The sequence below is a fragment of the Canis lupus genome, chromosome 4 (genome assembly GCF_011100685.1).
Source record: "Canis lupus familiaris isolate Mischka breed German Shepherd chromosome 4, alternate assembly UU_Cfam_GSD_1.0, whole genome shotgun sequence".
Taxonomy (NCBI): Eukaryota; Metazoa; Chordata; class Mammalia; order Carnivora; family Canidae; genus Canis; species Canis lupus.
The window spans coordinates 75499462-75514276 of record NC_049225.1 but is presented as its reverse complement, the minus strand read 5'-3'; the positions used below and the strand labels follow the sequence as shown (position 1 = coordinate 75514276).

At 35.2% G+C, this 14815-nt stretch overlaps 1 long non-coding RNA gene across 1 annotated transcript in view; it reads left to right on the top strand.

Annotated features, from left to right (window-relative positions):
• The window catches only part of LOC111095653, a 128695-nt gene that overhangs the window by 98226 nt on the left and 15654 nt on the right, over positions 1-14815 (top strand). The window contains exon 2 of the long non-coding RNA XR_005358621.1: positions 3233-3313. This is a non-coding gene — a long non-coding RNA (uncharacterized LOC111095653). The remainder of the gene's footprint in view (positions 1-3232; positions 3314-14815) is intronic.

Sequence of the window (14815 nt, the reverse complement as noted above, 5' to 3'; positions counted from 1 at the left end):
GTTTCTACCTCACCGGGTTATGTGAAGCATAGAGTTCTTAGACAAAGCATGTTGGAGCAGAACCTGACACAGAATAGGAAGAACAAACAGCCAGCATCAACTACTTAAATCTTTCTAGGTGTTCTTCTCGACGTTGGCTCTCCCTATTCTCTCCCTTCTTCTGGGCTTCCTTTGCACTCAAATTATACTGTTTAATACTTGTTTATGTATTTCCTTTTCCCCAAAGAATGCTGCCTCAGTAACTAGTCCAGTGCCTGCTATGTACTAGAAGCTGAATATTTCTTGAAAACCCGAATGAATTAATATATAACATAAAAGAGTTGGACTGGATAATTCTATAATTCACTTGAGCTCTAAAATTCTGACTCTGTGACCCATTATAATGGAATCCAGAAGCTTTCTGAATCAAAAAGAAAATAAATTTTTAAAAAATGTGATGAAAATGGTTCCTATGGTAACCAAAAGACTAAGTGAAGAGAAAGTATGATTATACCTGAATCACTCTGCTTGCTTCTGAACTCAGGGAAAGAGAGAATAGAGATGGGTGTTTCAGCAGCAGTATAAATAAATAGACAAATTAATTTAAAAAATGCATGTAGGCAGGAGTGCATGTGGATTTCTATGAATCTACCAAAGAATATGGAGTTTGATTTCACTGGATTCCCTTAGATGTTGAAGGGATCAACTCCATATCTAATTCCCCAATAAAAAGAGACACTTGAATGAGTTCCATCAAAATACAGTGGGAGGATCTTACACTCTTGAGTAATGAAATCCTATCACTGGGTCTTTGGGCTTGTGGATAAAAAGTTTTGGAAGTATGAAACATGGAGAGAGAGGCAGAGAGTAAACAGAGGAGAGAGAGTGTGAGTGAGTGAGTGGACTATTATCTGATTGTTGTCTTCCTTTTTGATGGTTAATTGTTAATTGAACATTACTACTTTATTGTCCCTAAAAATCTAAGACAGAATGAAACCTGTTCATATCACCAAACCCAAGGAAGGGTTTCAAACCATAATCTGAAAGTGCAAGATTACACTGTGTGTAATCTGCTGGTGCAAATGCCTTCTGAATGGCTTCACCTCTTACAGGAGAATCTTGAGTTCAACAAACATTTATTGACTATGGGCTCTGGACAAAGACACATAAGACAGCATCTCTGCTTAGAAAAAGATCTTTGTTCTTTCTTCCTTTCTTTGTTCTTTCTTCCCCTCTTCCTCAGTCCCTTCCTTTCTTTTCTCCTAAGAGAGAGAGAGAGAGAAAAAAAAAAAGGAACTTAGAGAAAGCCATCTAGAGAACCAAAATGACTGACTTCCAGTTCTAGCTTTCACATGGATATTGACTGAGGATTGTCTCTCATTTACTATCACCATCTTTGAATTCTCCCAGCGTTTGTGTAGGTACAAGTGAATGAAATAGTGGATGAGAAAGGGCTTTGTGTTAGTCTGGGTCCTCTATGAAACAGTCATCTAGACAGAATTCAACCTGTGAGAGATGGAGTTAATATGTATAAGAGAAGAAGACTTTGATGTCTTCCCAGTGAAAGAGAGAGAGAGAGAGAGAGAGAAAGAAAGAAAGAAAGAAAGAAAGAAAGAAAGAAAGAAAGAAAGAAAGAGAAAGGGAAGAAAGGAGAGATGGGTAGGAAGAGTCCCAGAGTACAGCTCAGTTTTAAGAAAGTTTCTGCCAGCCTATGGGGAGTCCTTCAGCCAAAGTTACTCCTCAGATGAATACTGCAACTTGACAGAATGGGCCTGCCATAGAGTGCCTGCTATATGAGTCATGGCCTAGGAGTGGCCAGTGGGAAGTGAGTATGGGGATGGGTCCCCAGGGCCACAGCTTGATCTTTTCTGCCACACTCCTGAAGAAGAAGCTATGAGGGGACACGTTTTTATGGCCGCTACACTATTTCCTGATATTTTGTCCTAACCAAATTGTACTCCAAAGCACTAATTCCTGAGATCTACACTAGACAGTGAAATTAAAAACCAAATAAAACTTGGCAACTGGGTGGCTCAGTTGGTTGGGCCTCTGACTCTTGGTTTCAGCTCAAGTCATGATCTCAGGGTTGTGAGATTAAGCCCTGTGTCAGTTTCATGCTCAGCACTGAGGCTGTTTGAGGTTCTCTCTGTCTCCCTCTGTTCCTCTCCCAGCCCCAGCTGGCCCATGCATGCGCATTCTCTCTAAAAAAAACAAAAAACAAAAACAAAAAAAAACCACACACAAAATAAATCAAACCAAAATAAAACAAAAACAAAACCAATGTAAACCAAAAAAAGGATAGATAATAAACTTCTTATACAACTTATTGAAACAACTATTCTGTATTCTTAATTGATGTCCTTCCTTATCTTTTTTGGCATTAAATTATCTATTTACTTTTAATAAAATGAAAGTGATACTAGAGAAGTGGTATGTTTAATGTTCTTAACCTGGCACATTTAAAAGTGGGCATCTCTATGGAAGTTCCAACAAAATTGTATTGGTTAGGTCAAAAAGACAAAAACTGGCAGCTATAAGATAATTGTAAGCTATAAAAGCAAAGTTCAAATGAGAAAGGTAGCTTTTGTTAATAGTTTTTTTTTTTTTCTTTTTGGAAACAAGAAGAAAATAATCAGTTCCAAACATTCACAGCCACTGCACCTGACTGCTGGCCAGAGACCTCATAGCCCCTAGAGGTATGGGGAATCTGGAAGGGCTGTCTCTAGTCTGACTGAAATCATGAAGGAGGAGGCAAATGCAGAGGGATGCTTTTGTCAAATGGCATAAAGCTTGCCAAGGAGAACTAAGGAGGGCTTGATTTTATTAATGTGACATTCTTTTACTAAGGACCCAGCACTGGATCATATAAAAGTAAAAAATCCAATCAGAGATATAGATTATTTTCATATTTCAGGATGGAGACAGCTAAACAGCAAATTTTTCTAAGTGCTCAGCAAGCCCAGGCATATTTCTGCTTGAGTAGAAAAATAAAATCAAATAGCCTCTGCTCTTCTAAATCCACATATCTGCACTTTAACATGACAGTATTGCCAAGAACTAGTAATTAGTTGGAAGTATCTGGTCAAAATCAAATAAAACTGAGTCAACCAACTCCCTTGAATTCACTTAGTCTTTTTCAGACTTTATAATATTAAATTACTTATGCAAAGTTGCTCTTAATAAAACAAAATAAAGGATAGCTTGAGGATATCCTGTCAGACTTTAATCACTGTAGATTAATTATGTTTTCCAGAAACAAAACACATTGTTTGAGATGTCTCCAAGCTTGGCAACACCTGAGCTGGCACGTCAAAAGGAAGATCGGTTTAGGCAGGTAAATGTTTTCAGATTACTTGTGGTTGAATTTTTGCCAGGCTCCATTCTCAGCAAATAGAAATTCTGATCTGTGGGGCCAACACTGCTCTACTGGGAAGGAGGCACTGACAGATACCATCAACAGGTAAGTTTGTGTAAAGACGAAGAAAGCCGTCAGGGGAATACTTCCAAGTGTTTACCTACAAAATTTTACTTGGCACTGCCAAGCTGCTAGTCACCAGCCATTTCTGGGCATTTTTTTTGATGGCATAGCTTGGATACCATGGGATTTCTCTTCCTAGAAACTGGGTGAGAGGGCGATGGGACAACAGAGAGAAATTTAGAAAGCCACATCTCAGGGGATATATTAGTATCTATGATTGATAAGGTGTAAACTAACCACAGATTAATAGTATTTATACAAGTAAGTTTTTTAGAAACTTGATTTGAATGTGGGCTGTTTTTCACTATTTCACAGAGAAAATGTTGTGTAGAGAGATTATGGACAAGTTAAAAAAGGTACTCCTATATAAAGCACTTAGTTAAGTATGTGGAACTTATTACCCAGAGAGTTAGGACAGGAAGAAAATATAAACACACTAAAGAAAATGTTTGATCCATATTGTGAATAAAAAAATGATGAACATTCAGATTTATCTCTAAATAAAGGGTACCAAGGATATCAGACCAGGGAGAAGACTAAGATGAACAAAGGTGAGGCTGTGTATGGCAAAGGAGAGAGTCATTGCAATATAGTATTTTTCCAAAAATTTCTTTCAGCATCCAAAGAGGCATAAATCTGAGACTGGGAAGACTACTCACTTCACAGAATCTCAATTGTTATTATTTTTAGAGAAGTTGCAAATGCAATTCTTTCTTAGCCCATAGATTCTTAAATGTTGGACTGTGCATAGAATGCAGGAGATGGTGTGTGGCCTATGAATATGGATGGGAAAAACACAGCCGTTTTTCATGTCTAACTGAAATTTAACTTTTCCTTAGATTATGAAAGTAGGCAACAAACCACAGTAGTATAAATACTTATGACTTTGCACCAATACTAAAAAATATTTTCATATCATAATTTCAGTAAGTGTAGGTATCTTGAACTACCATTTATACTCCTCACATTTCAATTATAGTAGATTAGAGACCTATCACTAGATCTTGTATTTGATATATGAATGACAACACACATATTACTATATCACAAATTTGTTTTTTTACTTATTTTCATTACTATATTCAATAGCATTATTTCCTTTGTAACCCATTACTTACTATGTTCCTCAGACTACCAAAGGTTTCCATTACACAAAAATTACAAACTCTGGCCTGTGGGAAAAGCAAGGAGTCCTGGGAATCAAAATGCCTGGATTTACCCCCATATTAGTCATTAATCCATTTTTTTAAAAACTTTTTTTAGAGCAGTTTTAGATTTACCAAAAAATTGCCAAGAGACTTTACAGAGCTCCCACATATTTGGCACCTAATTCTACCTATAAGTAACATTGCTAAGGTATAGATATATTTGTTATACCTTGTTGATGTATTGTTATTCTTTAAGTCCATACTGGATTTCCTTAGTTTTTACTTAGTGTCCTTTTTCTGTTCCAAGATGGCATCCAGGATGCCTTATTATATGTAATCACTATGTGTCCTCAGATTCCTCTTGGCTGTGAAACAACTCATTTTTCAACCCAAGTCATTTATTGTCATGGTTCTTATGTTTTATTGACTCTACAAGTTCTTTCTCAAGCAAATATATGTTCAGTTATTAAGGTATTGCTTAATTAATTGGTGTCCTAGTCTTTGAGGAATACAGAAATCACATCTGACACTTATTTTGTTGAGTTAGCATGAGGTTTGTTTGTTTTTTTAATTCTTAGGTCTTCTATTATTAGCATTATTGTAGTTGTTATTTTGCTTGATACAGAAACAGCTAAATAAAAACCCGCTGTAAATATTATGTACAAGATGTACTGAAGTATTGAATTCATTCATGAATTTCTAAATTCTCTAGCAGTGGAGGATCTGTTTATCAAAATGCCTTGTATTGAGAGTTACTTATAGCCTATATTTATGGAAATAAGTCCATAATTAATTGTGCAGTGAGGCATGAGCTTTTTTATTTTAAATTCTTCTTTGTTTAGTCTGATTTGACTTCTAATATGAATGTGAATTCTTTTAGGCAGGGCAAATGTGCTGCAATTCGACCATGGATTTGCCCTACCTCAACCCATTTGCAAGTTTCTACTATATTAAATACTGTCCTACTTTACTCCTGAAACTAGCATCTGCAGTCTTTTGATTTTTCAACCTGTTGTGTGAGCTCTTTGTTGCACTCCTCTTAGTAATTTTCTGTGTTTTGTAGGTTACTGAATAAAATTCTAAGTTGTATTTTGCTAACAAGGATTACATATCCAGATAAAGGTCTTTGTGGGGGTTGGGAGGAGAGTAACTAGCAGGTGGGCTAGTTACTTGATTTATTTTTTATTATGTCTTGTCTTTACAACCAGAGTATGAGTACTTAGGATGTAAATGCACATTTCATTTTGCATTTCTAATTTATTTCCCTCCTTTCTGTCTGCTACAGTTCATGCCACATACAAGAGGCTCAATATAAGATGTTATACAAATTATCCTTCACATTTTTTAATAGACTATTTTTAGAGCATTTTTAGGTTCACAGCAAAATTGAGCAGAAGGAATAGAAATTTCCATATACTCCCTACCTTTCACTCTCAAAACCCTACACCAAACTGTTACATTGGTTGCAGTTGATAAACCTACATTGACATATCATTATTACCCAATATCCACAGTGTACATTAGAGTTCACTCTTGGTGTTGTACATTCTATGGGTGGAAACAAATCTATAATGACATGTAACCACCATTATGGTATCATACAAAATAGTTTCACTGCTAACCATTGGCAACTACTATCCTTTCACTGTCTCTATAGTTTAACTTTTTCCAGAACGTCATAGAGTTGGTATCATACAACTGTAGTCTTTTCAGGTTGGTTTCTTTATTAATATCTATTTAATTTCTTCAGTGTCTTTTCATGGCTTAATAGCTCATTTCTTTTCAGCACTGAATGATACTCCATTGTCTGGATGTACCATACTTTGCTTATCTATTCATCTACTGAAGGATATCTTGATTGCTTCCAAGTTTTGGCAATTATGAATGAAGCCACTATAAACATCCACGTACAGGTTTTTGTATGGACATAAATTTTCAACTCACATAGGTAAATACCAAGCAGCACAACTGTTGGATCCCATGATAAGAGTATGTTTAGTTTTGCAAGAAAGTGACAAACTGTCTTTCAGAGTAGCTGTACCATTTTGTATTTCTACTACCAAAAATGAGAGTTCCTGTTGTTCCACATCATAACCATCATTTGATACTGTTAGTGTTTTTAATTTTGATGTGTAGTGGTACCTAATTGTTTTAATTTTCAATTCTCTAATGACATGTAATGTTGATCATCTTTTCATATGCTTATTTGTTACCTGCATATCTTCTCTAGTGAGCTGTCCAGATCTTCTGCCCATTTTTAAATTGGATTGTTTGTTTCTTTACTGAACTTTAAGAGTTCTTTGTGTATTTTGGATACCAATCCTTCATCAGATATTTGCTTTGCAAATATTTTCTCCCAGTCTGTGGCTTGTCTTTCCATTCTCTTATAGTATCTTTCATAGGATAGAAGCTTTTAATTTTAATAAAGACCAGTTTTAATCAATTATTTCTTTCATGGATCCAACTCTTGATATTCTTTCTAAAAAGTCATTGCAATACACAAAGTCTCCTAGGTTTTTTCCTATGCTATCTTCTAGGAGTTTTATAATTACGCCTTTTACATTTAGGTCTATAGTCCATTTTGATTTAATTTTTGTGAAAGATGTAAGATTGGTGTCTAGATTATTTTTTTTTGGCATGTGGATGTCCAGTTGTTCTAACACCACTTGAAAAGATATTTCTGTTCCATTGCATTGCCTTTGTTCCTTTGTCAAATGTTAGTTGACTATGTGGGTCTTTTTCTGGTCTCTCTATTATGTTCCATTGATCCATTTGTCTATTCTTTCACTGATACTACACTATCTTGATTGCTGTAACTTTATAGTAAGTCTTGAACTTGAATGGAGTCAGTCCTCTGTTTTTCTCCTTCAATATTGTTTTCTGGGTAGTCTGGGTCTTTTGCCTCTCCACGTAAACTTTAGAATCACTTGATATCCACAAAATATTTGCTGAATTTTGATTGGGGTTGTATCGAATCTATAGATCAAGCCATGATATGCAAATGCTTAAGCCTTTGCTTGTGTCACATCTGCTGATATCTCATTGACCAAAGGAAGTCACGTGGCCAAACCTATAGTCAATGGAAGCGACTATATCAGGAATGTAGATACCAAAAGTGTAATTCACTGAGGGTCACAAATTAACAATCTTCCAAAGTACTATAGTGTTAACTCCCCTTTTATCAATTACAGATAGGTTTTACTAGCTTTCCTTTTCAGATACAAAAATTAAGGTTCAGAAATAAGTTCTCAGGACCATTCAGCTAATTAATACTAGTAGCAAACATTCATATTGTATTTTCTCTGTGCCATGCAGTATTCTAAGCACTTGGCATACAAATTCAGTTAACCTTCCCTATCCAAGGTTTGTTAATGGTCCCATTTTACAAATGAGAAAACTAAAGCACGGGGTGCTAAACAACATGCCCAGGATAACATAATAAGCAGCATGACAACAGTTCAAGTTGTATGCACCTCCACTTGAAGCCTTATTCTTATGCCTAATGCTATTCCTGTGTTACCCACAGTATACAATATGTATTTCACTTATAGTGTGAATCTTAGCTTCTTCCCTGGGACCCTGGAGTTTTGTCTGAGAATACTGAATACTGAAAGTCAAGAAATTAGAGCCTACTAAGTATGCCCATCACACAGGATTTTGGCCCAAGTATCCAGAAATAAAGGGAGTCCTATATCTTACCCAAATATAATGTATGTTTTCTCTTTTTTAAACACCTTTGTGAATAAGGATTAAATAATACTAGTTCGTGAAATAAACAAATGCTATTATTTGACCCAACAAAGGTTTATTTCTCACTTATAACCCACTGAGGGTCAGTAGTGGGACTCTGCTCTCCCTATGCTGTGGTCATATTACTTTCAATTTTTGGATTCTTTAGGTTGCCTTAGTATCATCCTGCCAACAGATGGAATAAGAGAAAACAAATATGAAAAAGTTACATTCTAAATTTTTTCACTTATATTCATTCATGAGTAAGAAATAGTTATATAGTCTACAGTGTTAAGGGTCTGGTAAATGTAATTGAGCCATGTGCCTAGGAAGAATAAACAGATTTGGTGAATATCTAGTCAGTCTCTGCAAAGCAAGTTTTTTTCTATTTACTTAAGCAAGTATAAAAACATATTTCATATATAATATATGAAGAACTGCTTTACCTTAGCACCCTTTCAAAATAGTACTCTGCTCCCTTAGGGAATCTATGTTTTAAGGTATTTTTGGTTTGACTCTATATTTAGATGACTTTAACAAACCTGTAAAGACTCAGGAAAATGCTGAGGAGGAAAAAGTTTTTGTTTCTAATAAGACTTAAAAGGATTGCATGTGACTTTTTTCCATATAATTTTAGAAAGGGATCATAAATAAAACATGAGCTATCGCTAGCAAACTCATGAGTGAAGTGAAGTTGCACAATGCTTTCCTTTCCTTTTTTTCCTTTTTGGATTTCTCCCTCTTTCCAGGTACCAGGATCCTCATACTGGCTGTCAACCACCACCTCCTCTCCTCTCCCAGAATTTACCAGCCTTACGTCTTGTCAGGGCTTTCTATGGTGCCTAATCAGAGAAACTAATTCATAGTTAGATATTGACAGCTGATTAGCTAAATGTGACATCACTTTCAGAGATATTTGCAATTCAACAGGCATTCTTGGCAATATAGCACTTAAGAAAATGAAATTTGTCCATTCTGTTGGACTTAAAGGAGTGCAGCAAGCCTACCGGGCTTTTTAGATATACCTCATACCTCATAGGTATTCACTGAGAAGCTATAAAGCGAGTCAACTCAGACATTCATGAAGGCTTATGACACTATCCAGTAACTACTGCTGGGGCTAGTAGTTCTTCATATCCTGCTTTCTCAGTAATTCTATTATAATAGTTAGTCATTTGTCAGTCATCTTTCCTTTCTAGCTATTGTTAACAAGTACCTGAAAAGAAGGAAAGAGACCCATGAGCTACTGAAGTAGCTTCTAGTAACATAAACTCAGGCCCTCATCTCTACTGAAGAGGCCTTCTGATATGATAAAATGTCATAGAGAATTTTATCAAGCTGAGTAATATGATTTCTAACCCAAGGACATATCAGAAATAAAAAAAAATACAGGTTGCAAAAAGAGCATTTTTATAAAAATCAAGAACAACTTGAGCAACCTGCAGTGACAAATAACATTGACATGGAGGGAAGAGAAAACAAAATAAAGCAAAAAAAAAAAAAAACCCACAAACAAAACAAAACAAAACAAAACAAAAAACAGGCAGTGTAGAGGCATTAGGGTGGAGGCAAACATCCTAATAACTCCTGAGAGCAAATTTTCAAAACACTTAAGTGAATTTATAGCTGTTTTACAACACTTAGAACAGATGGAGATTTGATTAGTATTCTCTAGTTAAAAAGACACTTCGATTGTGTGCCATGAGTTACTGGATAAAATATGCGGCAGTTAATTTGGTCTCATTGTGTTTCCACATAGTCTTCACTCTTTCTGATGGAGAAAGTGCAGGACAGAGTTTTCCATAATCTGTGCTAAAATAAAAATACTTCTCTCAAAGCTAGGGTGCCTATTTTAGCAGTACTTGGGGATACTGATTCTTTACAACATATCCTTTTGGAGAAGACTAAATATTGGTGTTGGTCCAAAGAATATTACACCAGAGGCCACAACCCTTACTAAGGCCACAGTGATGGAAAAGGCCAACATGAAGAAGCAAACAGCCCTAATGTAGTACTTGTTATCAGAAATCTTACTTGCCTTAAAAATAATTGACAACTGAAAGAAGCTGCCTTTAGGTGTGTCCATAAATGATACAGAAGGTTCATGTAAGGTGTTTTCAATGATTAGGTTTTAAATAGTTGTTTAGTTTTTTGCCTTATTGGTTTTAATTACCATTAATAGAATCTGCATTAGGAGAAAACACAGTGGCTAAAGTTTTGGAAGAACTCTTTTCTGTGTGTTGGGGTGGTGGGTTAACATTGTAATACATGAAAGCAAGGTTCTGGCTATATCAGGGCTGAAAAAAGTGAACTGTAATGTCTGTCAATAAGTGGTTTTATTAATGCAAACCAAAGTGACCTCATTCCTTCTTAGCATCTGATAGGAGAGATATTATGGACTAGGTTACCAGTCTTGTCATTTGTCTAGATTATTTGGCCTTAGAAAAATAACTTGCCCAGGATTACATACTGCTTAGAACAGTGTTTCTTAAACTGAGGTCCATTGGGTTGCCCACATTAATACACTTAATGTGTTCTCAATAATAATCTTTATGAAGTATTTGGACAACTCCCTAATAATTGAGCACTCCTTGGCTATATCTAAGAAACCTGTATAACTCAGATTTTTCCTCCTGTGTTTTTCTTTTAGAAATTTTATAGTTCTAGGTTTTACATTCAGGTCTATGATCTATTTGGAGCTATTTTTTGCTGATGGGCAAAATATGAATAGAAGGGTTTTGTTTTTGTTTGATTTTGTGCATGAATATTCAGTTGTTCTGGCACCATTTGTAGAAAACACAGAAAGATTGCCCTTTCTCCAATGAATCCTTTTCACCTTTGTGAACACCTTTCACTGTTTCAAGAAACAGTTATCCAAACATGTCATTTTTTAAAATTTAACTTATTTTATTTAAATTCAATTAGTTAACATATAGTGTATCATTAGTTTCAGATGTAGAGATCAGTAATTTATCAGTTACATATAACACCTGGTGCTCATTCCATGATGTGCCCTCTTTAATGCCCATTACGCAGGTACTCAATCCCCAGCCCACCTCCCCTCCAGCAACCCTCAGTTTATTTCATATAGGTAAGTCTCTCTTATGGTATGTCTCCCTCTCTGATTTCATCTTACTTTACTTTTACCTCCCTTCTCTTATGATCCTTTGTTTTGTTTCTTAAATTCCACATATGAATGAAACTTTCTGTTCGGTTTCATTGGTCTAGATCAATTTATCTATCTCAATGAAGAAAATCTTAATTATTGTCTTAATTACTGTAGCTTTAGTATAAGCCTTGAACTCAGATAGTGTATTGTCTTAATTACTGTAGCTTTAGTATAAGTCTTGAACTCAGATAGTGTTAGACATTCAAGTTTTTTCTTTTTCAAAGTTGTTTTGGCCACTAGAGATCCTTTACATTTCCATATTAATTTTTTCCATATGAGTCAGCCTATCAACTTTTATACAAAAATCTGCTTGGAATTTGACCTCAATAGCTTTAAATGCATAGACTAATTTGGAGATTGGTATCTTGACAATATCTTAATGGGTATCTTAACAACCTTTCCATTCATGAACAGGTATATTTAGGTTTTCTAGTCAGGTTTTCTTACTCTCAGAACTGTTTTTCAGTTTTCTGCATACAGGTCTTGCACAATATTGGTCAGATTTAAACCTAAATATTTCATATTTCTATGCAATTATGATATTTTTATTTCAACTTTTAAAAAAAAGATTTTATTTCTTTGAGAGAGAGACAGAGACCATGAGCAGGGGCAGGGAGGGGCAAAAGGAGAGGGAGAAGCAGGCTCCCAGGACCCTGGGATTTTGATCTAAGCAAAAGGTAGACGCTTAACTGACTAAACCACCCAGGTGCCCCTTTACTTCAACTTTAAATTGTACATTGTTAGTATATAGAACTACAATTGACTTTTCTTTTTTAAAAGGTTTTATTTATTTATTCATGAGAGACAGAGAAAGAGCGAGGCAGAGTAACAGGCAGAGGGAGAAGCAGGCTCCATGCAGGGAGCCCGATGTGGGACTCGATCCTGGGTCTCCAGGATCATGCCCTGGGCTGAAGGCAGGCACCAAACCGCTGAGCCACCCAAGGATCCCCTACAATTGACTTTTATATATATATTTTTTGACTTTTATGTATTGATCATGTATACTGGTCTTGCTAACTTAACCTACTAGTTTTAACAGATTTTTCTGTAGAGTCCATAGGATTTTCTACATAGACAATTGTTTATCTGTGAAAAAAGGCAGTTTTATTTCTTCCTTTCAATACAGATGGCTTTTTCCTCTGTTACTGCACTCAGATTTTCCAGTTATAATGATAAACAGCAAGGGATGAGAGTGTGTATTATGTCTTGTTTCTGATCGTAGGGGAAAAAATAAGTCTTTTACCATTAAAGTTTGATACCAGGAATGGTTTTGTAGATGCCTTTGATCATGTAAAAGAAGTTCCCTTCCATTCCTACTTTTCTGACAGTTTTTATCAGGAATGGATGTTTGATTTGTTAAATGCTTTTACTGCATCTATTCAGATGAAGTGTGGGGTTTTTTAGTTTCCTAATATGTTAAATTACATTAATTGATGTTTACATGCTAAACTAACTTTGTATTCCTGAGATAAACCCCACTTGGTCATGATTTGATTTACTAAAAATTGCACCTATGTTCATGCGGGAGATTGGTTTAAAGAGTTATTATCTTAAAACATCTTATTTGGTTTCGGATTAGAGCAACAATGGCTTTGTAGGATGTTTCAGGAAATATTCACTTTTCATTACGTTTTTGGAAGAGTTTGTGTGGAATTGATATTTATTCCATAAAAGTTTGGTGAAATTCTTTAGAAAGTCATTGGGGCTTGGAGTTTTCTTTATGGGAAAGTTTAATACAAATTCAGTTTCCTTACTGGATAGGGCTTATTTGCATTATCTATTTTTTTAATTGAGCTTTGATAGTTTATACTTACAAATAGTTTCATTTGTGCTTTACAATACATTGACAAAGTTGTTTATAATATTCTCTTATCTTTTTGACATCTGTAGGGTCTGTAGCGATATCACCACTCATTCTCCAAATTGGTATGCCTTCTTTTTTTCTTGACAGTCAGAGTTTCATCAATTTTATCGGACTTCTCAATCAATTATCGGTTTCATTGATATTCTCTATTGTTCTTCTTTTAGTTCATTTCCACTATGATTTTTATTATTTACTTTCTTTAATTTTAGTTTGCTCTTTTTCTAATTACTCAAGTTATTGATTGGAGATCTTTCTTACTTTCCACTATAGATTTTAAGTTCCATAAATTCTCCTCTAAATAGATACTTTAGCAACATTCCATAATTGTGTTTTTTATTTCTAATCAATTCAATTTGACCGATGGGCCAAAGAACAGTACTTAAGTTTTAAATATTAAGGGATTTTCCATATCTCTTTTTTAAATTGATTTTTATTTTATTCCCATTGAAGTTAGAGGACATACTTTGTATGATGTGAATCTTTCTGAATTTATTTTACTTTTCATATTATCAACTCTATTCCCTATGCTGTACTTTTCATCATCTATATGACTTATTTATTTTATAACTTGAAGTTTGTATCTTTTAATGCCTTCACCTCCACCTACTTCCCCCTAGCAGCCACCAATTTGTTCTCTGTATTTAAGAGTCTGGTTTTTTGTTTTTTTTTCTGTTTGTTTTTTTCTGTTTGTTCACTTGTTTTGTTTTTTAGATTCCACATATAAGCGAAATCACATAGTATTTGTCTTTCTCTATTTTGCTAATTTCACTTGGTGTAATACCCTTTAGGTCCATCCATGTTGTCACAAATGGCAAGATTTCATTCTTTTTTAAGGCTATTATATGCCTTATGATATAGGCAGAGGGAGAGGCAGGCTCCCTTCAGGGAGCCTGATGTGGGACTTGATCTCAGGACCCCAGGTCAAGACCTGAGCCATAGCCATACTGTTTGGATTTACTATAGTTTGTAGTATATATCTTGAAATCCAAGACTGTGATACTGCCAGCTTTGTTCTTTTCTCTACAGATTGCTTTGGCAGGGGGACAGCTGGATTGTGCAGCTGGTTAAGTGTCTGACTCTTGTTTTTGGCTCAGGTTGTGATCTCCGGGTTGTGAGACTAGGCCCCATGCCAGGCTCCATGCTCAGTGCAGAGTCTGATTAAGTTTCTCTCTCCCTCTCTCTGCTCTTCCCTCATGTGTGCTTTCTCTCTCTAATAAATAAATAAGTGAATAAATAAATAAATAAACAAATAAATAATTTTTTTTTTAAAGATTGTTTTGGCAGGGTACCTGGCTGCCTCAGAAGAGCATATAACTCTTGATCTTGGTGTTTGAGCCCCACATTAGGTATAGAGATTACTCACAAAAAAATAAAACAATTTTTTATAAAAGATTGGTTTGGATATTCAGTCTTTTGTAGTTCCATTCAAATTTTGGGTTTATTTGTTC